General features: G+C 36.0%; 1 protein-coding gene across 2 annotated transcripts in view; it reads left to right on the top strand.

Moving 5' to 3' along the window:
* Positions 1-13067, top strand: part of CNTN3 (contactin 3) — a 328834-nt gene that overhangs the window by 26826 nt on the left and 288941 nt on the right. The gene's annotated exons all lie outside the window — the stretch shown is intronic.

Here is a 13067-nt window from a genome sequence, read left to right as displayed (position 1 = left end):
CACCTCCATAATTTAAAATCCCACAGGTACAAATGACACAGTTATAAATATGGATTATAGAAACGTGTGTACTGTTCATTTTGTGGACATGCTTTCACTTCTCTGGGTTAAATACCTAAGTGTAGAGGTTCTTTGTCATAGGGTCATACATGCGTGTGCACACACGTGGACACACACACACACAGACTTAGTAGTTATCTAAAGTGGTTGTACCATTTTACATTCCCACCAGCAATGTTTGGAGGTTCCTATTACATTTCTTGTCTGGGGATATCTCTGCCAACATTTGTCAGTCTTTTTTATTTTGGCCATTCTAGTAAATGAGAGAGTGTATAGTACTCTGGTTTTAATTTGTATGACTAATGTTTGTTAAGCATCTTTTCATATGCTAATTTATCATTTATACATCTTCTTCTGGGTAGTGTTTATTCAAGTCTATTGCCCATTTTTATAGGGCTTTTTAAATTTTCATTTCTTACTTACATATTCAGCATACAAGTGTACTGTTAATATTTTTCCTAGCCTGGATTGTGTGTTAATTTTTTAAATGATATTACTATTTATGATGAGATATTTTTAATTTTGAAGGACTCCAACTTATCATTTTTTTGAAGTTGCCAATGTTTTTGTGTGTCCTGCCCATGGTCACAAAAGTATTCTCACATATGATCTTGAAGCTTTCTGGTTTGCTGTTTGACATTTAGATCTGTGAGTCATGTCAAGTAAGTGTTTGTTGGTGGAGTGACAAAGGTATTGAGGATTTTTAGTATATAGTTATCCATTTTTGCAGTAACATTTATTAAAAACACTTTCCCCCCATGAATTGCCTTGGTGCCTTGTTCTAAAAACCAAAAAAACCAAAAACATTGACCTAGTATTTGGGGTCTATTTCTGAACTCTGTCTTCTCTTCCAGTGATCTATTTGTCTATCTATGCAAACTCAACACTGTCTTAATTGTAGGTTGAAATCAATTAGTGTCTTTTAAATTTGCTCTTATTTCAGATTTGTTTGGCTCTTCTAGATCCTTTGCAGTTGCATGTAAATTTTAGATTCATCTTACCTGTTTCTTCAGAAGGGCCTCTTGGGATTTTGGAAGGAGTTGCATTGAATCCATAAGGCAGTTTAGAATAAATGGACCTTATAACAATATTTAATCTTTAAATCAATGAGCATTGCATAGCCTTTTATTTAGGTCATCATTAACTCACCAATATTTGTGGTTTCCAGTGTAGAAACATTGCAATACTTGTTTTATTTCTTCCTGGGTATTTGATGGTTTTACATGCTATTATAAGTATAATTTTAAAATTTCATTTTCCAATTTGTCATTGTTGTATTTAGAAATATGATTGATTTTAGTGTACTGACCTTGTATTCTGCAACATTTTAATCCAAGTAGTTGTGTGTGTGTGTGTGTGTGTGTTTTGTAGATTTTATGGTTTTCTAAAACACAGTTATATTGTCTGTTAATAATGAACTTTATATATATATTTTTCCACCTGAATGCCATTTATTTTCTATTTTCTTTGCTTGCTTTATTACACTGTCTAGGATCTCCAGTACAATGGTGAATACAATTGGTAACAGACGACATACTTACCTTCTCCCTGATGGTACTGGGAACAGGTTTAATTTTTACCATTAAGAAAAATGTTAGCTATAGGGTTTTTGTTGATACTCCTTAGTGTATTGAGGTGGTTCCTTTATATTCCTGCTTTGTTGAAAGTTTTATCATGAAGGTCATGACTTTGGTCATAGGCATTTTCTTCATCTATTGAAAATGATTATGTTTCTTTCTCTTTTATTTTATTAACATGGCAATATTACACTGATTGGTATTTTGAATGTTAAACCAATCTTATATTCTGGGGTAAACCACATTTTTTTCATGATGTATTACTCGTTTTATATATTTGTGTGCTTGACCTCCTAATACTTTTAAGGATTTTTGCATTTTTTGAGATTTTAAGGGATTTTTTTCACGAGAAAATATTGGTCTATAACTTCTTGTAATATTTGTCAGATATTTTTAGTATCATGATAATGCTGCCTCATAAAATGAGTTAGGGAGTATTCCTCCTTCCTCTATATTCTGAAACAGTTTGTGTAAAATACTTATTATTTTCTTGATGTTAGAATTCACCAATGTAGTTATCTGGCCTGAAGCTTACCTTATGAGAAGGTTTTGATTTCAGGTTCAGTTTCTTTAATAGATACGGAGTAACTTTGATTTTCTACTTCACCTCGCATCAGCTGTGGTATTTTTTGTTTTTGAAGCAATGTGTCCTTTTTATCAAATTTCATGAATTTATGGCATAAAGTCATTTGCAATATCTTCCTTTATTATCATTGTAATATTTGCAGGATCTGTTGTAATGCTGTTCTTTTTATTTCCTGATATTGAATTTTGTATTTTCTCTCTTTTCTTTCCTGTGTAGAATTGCTAGTGATTTATCAATTTTGTTAATGTATTCAAAGAAACAATATTTTACTTTGTTGATTTTCCCTGTTGTTTGTTCTTTAAAATTTCATTTATTTATGCTCTTTTTAAAATATTTTCTTTGTTACATTTATTCTGAACTTCAGTTGCTCCTCTATTTTTGCTTCTTCAAGTAGGATCTCAGATGATTAATTTAAACCTTTCTTCTTCACTGTTAAGGCTTAAAACTATAAACTTATAAGAGCAGCATTTTCTGCAATGCACAATTTTGGTAGGTTGGTTTTCATTTTTTATTTCAAAATATTTTCTGTTTTTATTTCATTTCTTCTTTGATTTATGGTTTACTTAAAAGTATATTGTTTTTTTCCTAATATTTGGGACTTGTCAATGTGTTCTTTTTAGTTAATTTCTAATTTAATACTTTTATTGTCAGACAAGATACTATTTATTATTTCAGTTCTTTGATGTTTTCAAAACTTATTTTATAGAGCAACATGTGGTCTATCTCTGTAAATGTTCCAGGTGCTCTTGAAAAGAATGCATTTTATGTTGTTATGTTAGTGATATATACATTCTGGTTAGGTACAATGGGCTGATTCTATTTTTCAGATTTTCTCTGTCTCTACTGAATTTTTCTGTGGGGGTGGGCAGGGTCTACTTGTTCTATTAATATTTATAACTGAAAAAGTGCATTTAAAATCTTCAACTATTGTTGTAGATTTTTCTCTTTCTCTTTTTGATTTGTCAATTTGTGCTTTTTTGTATTTTGAAGCTCTGTTGTTAAGTGCTTATGCATTTAAGATTGTTATCTCTTCCTAATGATATGATTGATCCTTTTATCATTATGGAATGCCCTTTTTAGTTTTAGTAATATTCTTTGGCTTAAAGTCTTCTTTGTCTGCTGTTGGTTTATAACACTAGCTTTCTGATATTTAAAGTTTGCATGATAATTTTGTTTTTACCTATTTACTTTTAATCTATTACCTCTAAAGTATATTTCTTTAAAGAGCATATAGTTGCCTTTATTTTTTTATTCAGTCTGATAGTCTATGCCTTTTAATTGCAGAAAGTAGTCTATTTACATTTAACTCAGTTGTTGATGTGTTTAGGTAAGAGTGTCACATATTGGTATACATGAATTCACACGACTCCTGTTGAGGAAGGGGATGAGTTCATCATTTTAATTTTTTTAAATTTATTTGCTTATTTCATTCTTTAACTTTGTTGAGGTATAATCCACAGACATGGGATTTTTAAATTAAAGCTAGGTAAACCTTTTAAAACTAGGTAAACTTTTACAGCTAGTGATTAAAACGTTGTAATTTTTGTCCCCTTCCCTAAGTCCTTTCCAGAACACATAGAAAATGTAATAAGTCATGGGGTCCTTTATGCCACTTTAACCTTTCTGGAGCATGCCACTGTAGCCAGCTGTGAATTGTTAATGATTCCTGATTTCTTGTTGGAATACTCTCAGGTTAATGAATTTGATTGTAAATGAATTTGCAGCATGGGCTTGTAGAGAACAGATGTCCATATTCCACTGTGTGGAGGAACATTCCTGTCATTTAACTCTAGATGACCTGGCAGTATTTCACAGAACAGGATTTCATTAATCACTAATGAAGTGATGCATTGCATGAGAATCTCCTTAAGTTGTGTGTTATTTGTAATTTTTTACATGAATTTCCAACAATGGAGAAACCTTTGACTGTGGCATCTGGTAGTATGATACTGGATTTTATTTTATTTATGTACTCTTTCCTATAGTGTTTTTATAGCTTCAACTTTTTCTTTTATATTTTATAACCAGAGTCTGGTTACAGGGCTGTTTAATAGTCTATCTCTATTGATAACTTGCTTAACAAAAATTAGAAATTTCAGTATACAATCATTTAAGCTTTTTAAATAGGGAGTTAATAAAGAGCATTAGCTTTACCCTATAAGGAAGTTGCTATTTTTAATGTTTACTTTGCAAACTGATATGGATTTATCAGAAATTTATTGTAATGGAAATATAGAAAATTTAAAATAAATATATCCTTTTTAAAAAATCTAAAATGAAGCTTACATCAGTTAGATATTCATTAGTAAATTCAACAAATATGTATAAAATGCTTGCCTTGTGCCAAGCACGTTTCAAGATTCTGCAAACTGCTTATGTATCGGTAACATAATTAATATTAAAATATCTAACCCTAGGTTTCTGTCAGTAACATCCATCATTGGTTCAGGAGAAAACTTTTGCCAAAAACTAATGCTAGTATGTGACCCAAGTCTTTAGCTTTTGCCAATGTTATAATGATTATTTTTTGAAATACTCAACCTTCTTTCATTGTAAAGAAAGGTGATAGGTTACAAATGCTACTCATCAAGAATGGAAATGGCTTTTCTTTTTTGGGTGAGTGAGAACATATGGATGTTACTGGGAAGGAGTGATCATGAATAATTTAGAATAACTTGAGCTTTTGTGTGGTAGTAAAAATGAAATATGCATTGGTTAAATGAGAGAGAACTATGCTATTTGGGTTTGAGGTCATTTCAGTAACATACACGTACTATAATTCTTTTTCTTTCCTTCACTGTTGAAAATGTATAATAGAATAAGTAATGCTGTGAAGCCAATCGAGGAATGAAGCCAGATGCATTTTAATGCAATCACTTGGGAAGTTTGAGCAGTTAGAAATCACAACTTCCAAGAAAGAAACTGCTGATATCCCTTGGATTAACGATCTGTTTTAGTGAAGTCTTCATTTTTATAGTGCATAAAAGCATTTGATACTCATTTGATATTAGTTTATCCATTCATCTAAAACATCTGTGGCATGGTTCCCTGAATGGCATTTCTCCTGATTTTAGGTCATGAGGACTTGACTTTGTATTCTGGGTATAGTAAGTGGATCGTTCTCTGTGGAGAGGTGTGTGTTTTGTTTTCCTTCCTGAATGAAGTGGGGATACAGTAAACTCCCAGGAGGTGTTTATTTACATTACTCTCAGGTATAGTAGGAAGACTCTGCTTATGAATTCTCTGCTGCTTCTCCTTAGAAAGTCAGAGATGGTCACTAAGATTCTTCAGGAATTGGCGGTTAATCTGAGAAGTAAAATCAGCTTAAAAGTGGGAGTTTGAGTCCAGAAAATAAACACTATACTGGAAAGTAGGGAAGTAGGATTTAAGGCTTTCTTTGAATTTGTTTCTTTGAAAACATGTACTTGTTAAAAAAAAAAAAAAGAAAAGGAATTCCTTGGCAGTCCAGTGGTTAGGACTTGAGGCTTTCACCCTGGGGGCCTGGGTTCAATCCCTGGTCGGGAACTAGGAGGATCCTGCAAGCCGTGCAGCACGGCCAAAACAAAACAGAACAAAGAAAAACATGCACTTGTTTAAAAACAGTGTGTAGGAATACTTTCTGTCTTTTCTAAATAGGAAAAAAAAATCATTAAGCATCAGGGTATGTGCCCCCCCCCCCACCTTTTTTTTGTTAGTATAAATTTAAAATTATAATATCAGAAATACAAACTTTTTAAAAGAGTAGGTACAGTTTAAGGGCTTTTTTAATAGAAAAAATGTACAATCACTCTAATTTTTATCTCAGCCATTAAAAGAACTTCTTTTCTGGTTTACATTTAAATGATTAATGTAATTTCAATTTCTATTGATTTGTGAAATTGTTTCCTCCTTGCCTGTGGCTAGATTAAGGATTATTTTTTTCCTACACTCAAAAAATTGTGTTTAGTCTGGTTAGGTTTTTTTGGGGGTGAATTTCTCTTGTTCCATTTTAACTAGACATATGTAATATTGAATTTTTTTTTCTCTTTTAAATGGGAAGGAAGAGACTAGAAGATTAGCTCTCCAACTTCTTTCATTTTACTGATGAAAATATTGGAAGTTTATTTGATATGCTCAGGTCAGAGACCTGTATTTGTTTTAACACATCTGCCTGGCAGGATAATTTCTGAAGATATAAATTTGTGTGATTTTCCTACTATATTCCTTTGCACTGTCTCTCAGGAAAAATTTCAGATTCTGGTTATGAGGGAAGGAAAAAGGAAGAGGAGAGGGATGAGGAGGGAAGGGAATGAGCTCATAGGAGGCAGGAGAAGGAAACCTAACATTAGAAGAAGGTGGAGGTCTTGGGTGTTGGAAGGAGCAGTGCCTGTGGCCAGCCCTCCACAGGTGGTAGGATCTTCCTGGGCTGTGGGGGAGGTTTGGTTGGGGCCGCAGAATGTATAGGGTACCTAGGGAAGCTGAGCTCTGGGTACCACAATGGCCATCCTAGTAGCAGTTTACCCACCCAGGCTCGGCTCTGAAGAAGTAAAGGTGCTGGGTTCCTCGGAACCCCGTGGGCTGGGATAGCGGGTATTTCCATAGTAACTCTGTGGGCTGACAAGCCTCTCAGAAAGATTTCACATGGTTTAAGACAGGGACACCCAAAAATGAAGGAAATTGGGGGGAACAAAGCCAGGCGTTGAGATATCCCCCCTAAATCAAGGAGCCACAAAAGATTTGGCTCTACAGCTTGAAACATCGTGTGTGTAGGGGTGTGTGTGTGCACGTGTGCGAGAGACTGAAGGGGCGGTGATTCACAATTACATATCTTAAAAATTAATCACTTTATTTTTAATAGGTAGAAAATTCTTTGGAGAAAAGCATACATTTTCATCACAATTATCAATATGCTCTTTAATATCTCATATTCACTTTCTCACCAACAGTTTTAATTTTTTTTTTCAGTGGTAGGACTAAGTGTAGGGAGGTAATGTGGATCCTTCAAGAAATGTCTGGTAAAAGCTGATTTTTCCAAGAATCATACAAAAATAGGTTAATTCAGTTTGGTAACATCTGATTCCAAAGGTGATTGGGACTACTGGAATGACTGAAAACATAGGTACGACACTGGGAAAAAGAAAAAGCTTGTTAGAGAAAAATGACATGAATTCTATGGGAAAATCTTTAAGTTCAAAAGCAAACCTAAGTGGCTTTGGTTTCGTCACGATGAAACATGGCCAGGAATTAAAGAAGTTCAATTTAGTTCTTTAAAAGTGTTCTAAGCAGTAGTTTTTTCTTGAAATACAATATAAATCACCTACCATTTAATTCACGATTTTCAAGTGTACAGTTCAGTGGGTTTTAGCATATTCAAAAGGTTGTGCGACCATCACTACTGTCTAATTCCAGAAATTTTAATCACCCTAAAAGAACCCTGTACCCATTGGAATCACTTCCTATCCTCCTCCCCCTCCAGTTCCTACCAATGACTAATCTACTTTCTGTCTTTATGGATTTCCCGACACTGGAAAGTCCAGATAAATGGAATCATACAATAAGTGGCCTTTTGTGTCTGGCTTCCTGTACTGAGCATTATGTTTTCCAGGTCCATCCTTGTTGTAGAATGTATCAGTGTTTTATTTTTTATCACTAAATAATATTCCATTGTGCACGTATAGTTCTAATAGTTATTTTGCTGATTCTTTCAGATTTTCTGTTTATAAGGTCATGTCATCTGAAAATTCTAACCAGTTTCTTTTTCATTTATTTATTGATTTATTTATTTTTGGCTGTGTTGGGTCTTCATTGCTGTGCACGGGCCTTCTCTGCTTGCGGCAAGCAGGGGCTACTCTCCGTTGTGGTGCACGGGCTTCTCATTGCGGTGTCTTCTCTTGTTGTGGAGCACAGGCTCTAGGCACGCAGGCTTCAGTAGTTGTGGCATGCAGGCTCAGTAGTTGTGGCTCACGGGCTCTAGACCGCAGGCTCAGTAGGTGGGGCTCACGGGCTTAGTTGCTCCGCGGCACGTGAGATCTTCCCGGACCAGGGCTCGAAGCCGTGTCCCCTGCATTGGCAGGTGGATTCTTAACCACTGCACCACCAGGGAAGCCTCTAACCATTTTTTAGACTTGTGATAGAAAGCAAAAATTGTCATGATGCTTTTATGTCTGGCATGTATATTTAAACCATTTGATCTTCAATGATCCATGTGGCATGGTAAATAGCACGATTTTTAAATAAGCATTTCATTCTCATTTAATGTAGATATAAATGTTATTACCGTTTGACATATGAGGAAAACTGAGGCCCAGAGAAGTTAAGTAAATTTCCCAAGGTTACAAAGCTAACAAGTAGCCAAGCCAGAAATTAAACATTGATGATCTGGCTTGAACAACTATGCCATTCAAATAGGAGAGGAAATAAAGAGTACTCAATAAAAGTAGTTGTTTTTTCTTTTCAGTAGTTCCTAAATCATTGAGTTTTGATACATATATATATGTTTTTGTGTATTTGAGCTAATTCTGTATCAATATAGATTATGTATAAATCTATGTGCTTTTTCAAAATGGGAAAATGTTTCATTGACTTATGAGCTTTTTGTGCCATTTAATGGCAATTCTTGAATAATCATCATGTTAATAATAATAGCTGTTATTTACTGAGAATTTACTCAGTCCAAGGCACCCTTCTGAGGTGTGTGTGTGTGTGTGTGTGTGTGTGTGTGTATAAATAAATTTAATTCTCACAACAGCCTCTATGAGTCAGATGCTTTATAATACTAAGACACAGCTTAAGAGTCTTGCTGAAGTCTTAGCTAAGAGACTTGCTAGGAGATTTGCTAAAGTTTCCACAGATCACAGATGACATATCCTAGACTCAGTCCTAGGCTGTCTGCTTCAGGGTACCTCTGTTGAACTTCATCACTTATTGTTTCTGTTGAGCAGTTTTCTATGTTGAACAAGCTCTTTCTCCACTACCTCCTTTAATAGGAACATAATATTCCTGTAGTGGGTATACCATAATTTATTAATCAGTCTCTAACTGTTGGATATTTGAGTTGAGTATATATAATTTTTACGTGTCTTGAACCTTTGAAAACATTTTCATGTATAGGTAGACCATGACTCCTAGACTATTACATAGCTTGGCTTAGGCATTGACTACTCTAAGCTTTCATTCCTACAGGATTTGTCTTCCGTAATCAGAATACCAATGGTGATTGTGACTTATTATATAGATTCTGAAATATAAATGCAGAGGAAATGCATTGAGCTTACCTTGTGGTAGCCCAGTGTGTTGGAGCTGGTGCTTATGCAAGCTTACACAATTACAAGAGTCTTTCCTTTCTTTAACCCGCCCCGTTGCCCACCCCCATCTCATGCCACCTTCAGACATAGTCTGCTGTGCCAATTTCCTTATGTCCTTTCCCTGAGGCTTGGGGGTGTCCTTCAGTTTAAATAGGTCCTTCCCAGCTTAGTGGTGTCCAGTTGATCCCCTCCATTGGTTTGGGTAGGAGGCATGCAGCTCTGGGCTTTGGGCATTCAGGCAGGGAATCATGTGCCTTATGGAAACTGCCATCCCCACTTGCTCTGTGGAGATAAGAAAGGAACTTCCATTCTCTTCAATCCCTCTAAACACTAAATGTATTCCAATATGGCGATTTAAATATGGCTCTTGCAGTCCCCCCAGGCACTCACAGAGAACTACTTAAAAAGTAGATGAATTCAGACTTGCCTCGTTCTCTAGATTACAGGTATCCTCCCATGCATGCGGGCAGGCACCTCGTGCCCTGGCTTCTCCTGGCTTCTCATAAAAGGTTTCACTTATCACCAGTTTATCTGCTGCACAGGGAGGAGAAGAATAGAGGTCAGTTATTCTTATTTTAAAAATTGGAGGGCTTCCCTGGTGGCGCAGTGGTTGAGAATCTGCCTGCTAACGCAGGGGACACGGGTTCGAGCCCTGGTCTGGGAAGATCCCACATGCCACGGAGCGGCTGGGCCCGTGAGCCACAACTACTGAGCCTGCGCGTCTGGAGCCTGTGCCCCGCAATGGGAGGGGCCGCGATAGTGAAAGGCCCGCGCACCGCGATGAAGAGCGGTCCCCGCACCGCGATGAAGAGTGGCCCCCATTTGCCGCAACTAGAGAAAGCCCTCGCACGAACCGAAGACCCAGCACAGCCAAAAATAAATAAATAAATAAAAATTAAAAAGTAGCTATAAAAAAAAATTGGAATTTGATAAACAAGTATTTAATTATATAATTAATAAATATATCCTTTAATAAAATCCAAATAGCAGGTAAAATTCCCCACCATTCCAGAGATAATCAAATTTAAGAGTTGCATTTGTGTGTTGTGGGCCTTTTTTGCGAACACACACACACTTGCACATACACACACAGTAGTATATGTTCTTTTAAAAAAATAATGTCATAATGTGTCATTCTGCATCATCCTTTTATCACTTAACATTATGTTATGTTGTAAGTAGATCAAACTCTTCCTTTTATCCCATAGTGGAATATATCATAGTTTAATTAGCCATTCCCTTTCTGATGAACATTTATATTGGTCCCAGCTTTTTGTTATTGGTCCCAGGGCTGCAGTGAATGTCACGGGCTATGCCTCTTTCTTCAAATGTGGGAAGATTTCTTTTACATGTGATATTCAGAATTAATTGTTGATTCATCAGTAAGTGTATCATGCAAAGATAAGTCCATTTTAAATTTTGATAATTTCCAGTTGCCGTTCAAAGCGATAGCACTCATTTCAGTCCCTCAAGCAGTACAAGAGAGTTCTCATTGGTCTGCTTTTTACCAGTATTTGATATTACCAGATTTTAAAATGTTTGTTAACCCGATGGGTGAAAAGTGGCATTTTCTTTTAACTTAGCCATCCGTGGAGACTCAGGAAACTGAAATGCATTATGTACGTAAGTTGGTGACCTTTGGGTATAGTAGTTCTTAGTGAAGAAAGTAGAAAAGCAAGGCAGGCTCCTTTACTCATTTAGAAGTAACTCAGAGACCCTAAAGAAGTTGATGAGAAGATTTGCAAAGGCTTGGGGCCCACGGCAGGTGGAGCGCAGATGGTGGGCAGTTAAGGCAGACGTCAGTATATGACCTAAAGCCACCAGTGAGACATTTAATAAAATTATGCCTTAGTTGACAGCTGTGAAAGACTGCAAAGCCAGGAAGAGAAAAGATGAACTTGGGCAACTAATAGTTGAACAGGAAGAAAGTGACAGAATATGTTAACATGGGATTTGTAATTGGTGTTAGTGAAAGAGAGACCACAAGTTCTATAAGTTTTGTTTCCTAGTTTCAGAGTGTAAAGTGATGGTTCCTAATGTATATTATCTAAAGAAATGACTAGATTATTTTGACAAAAATCATCAATAAATATGAGTTCATGTTTCCTGTTGTGATAGGTTTTTAATACGTCTGAATAATAGCTACCACTTTGTGAACATAGAGGACAGGCATTATGCTAAGTGCTTTATGTATATTAAGCCATTAAAGCCTCATAATAACTCTGTTATGAAAGGGTTCTATAAAGCAGGCAATAAAATAGTTCCCATATTACAGATGTGGGAGCTGAATCCTGAGAAGTTAAGTGGCTTGTCCAGGGTGACACAACAATGAAAGGCCAAGTTGTAGGTCTGAAGCACCAAGCTAATCACCATCTTCATAAAAGCCCAAGCCACATCCCAGGCCAATCACATTAGAATCTGGGTGTGTGGGGTAGGGGTGAGGAAGCAAGCATTCCCAGGCGATTTAAAGCTCCCAGATGATCCAGTGGTCAAGCCAGGGGGAGAGCCACCGATTCTGATGCTGCTGATCATAGGAACACTGCCTAAAATACAGTGATGCTTGTTACGTGCCAGAGACCACATTAAACACTTTCGATGTATTAAATGGCTTTCAAATTACATTTACTGCAATTTACAGTATGAAATGTATTTTATATTGTTACCAAGCACACATATACAGATATATGTAATTCAGAAATTATAGTTTCATGTAAAAGCACTTATCCATGCAGATGTGACACACTATGATATTTCTATTCTTTTGTGTTCTATATTTTGTTATGTTAGAAATGCGTTAAATTCAAACATGAATAAATGCTCTGTTATCATATACCCAAGGAAATGTTCAGTCTAAAAGTCAAATCCTTCTCAGAAGTTAAATAGCAAACATGTTCAAGTTCAAATGAATTAAAATCTGCAATCAAATTCCTTGTCTTTCAGTTACAATTTCAAAATCTTTAGTAACAGTAGATTCCAAAATCCATTCCCTCCAATTTATTCTAAGTGATGCCTCAGAAAATTGGTGATCCTTGAGCCCCTGCAGTCTGAGGAAGGAAGACCTCAGAAACTGAGGCCAAGACTCTGATGCCTTTTCGTTTTAAAGAGCCAGAGAGTTAATGTGACACACAAGATTATCACACAACATTGGCTCCGCTACAACATAATCTGAGTGGGAAAAAAAAAAAGCCTGTCTCAAGTCTCCAGAGCAGTTGTCCTAGGCAGCATATGTTTGTGGAACCCAGCATTTAATGTTGCCAGACACCCAGTGCTCCAAGACCAAGAGAAGCTGAGAGAGTATCTTGATTTCAGCTTCACTTGCAGAATCCTCCCCATGAACAGAAACTCTGTCTCTTCATAAGAGCTTAAAGTTGACTATCCATGTGTCATACCTAGTAGAATAATCCACCTTTGCATACTGTTTTTCTAACTCAGAGAATGGTATTTTAGACATTACTTTGTTTTGCAAAGTGTAGTAAGCAGGATTGTAAGGTGGCCCCAAGACTCCTGAGCCTCTGGTGTACTTGTATAATCTAATTGAATATGGGTGGAACTCTGTGAATA

This window comes from Balaenoptera ricei, chromosome 11 (assembly GCF_028023285.1).
Source record: "Balaenoptera ricei isolate mBalRic1 chromosome 11, mBalRic1.hap2, whole genome shotgun sequence".
Taxonomy (NCBI): domain Eukaryota; kingdom Metazoa; phylum Chordata; class Mammalia; order Artiodactyla; family Balaenopteridae; genus Balaenoptera; species Balaenoptera ricei.
The sequence above is the reverse complement of the archived record's forward strand: the minus strand, read 5'-3'. Positions and strand labels throughout refer to the sequence as shown.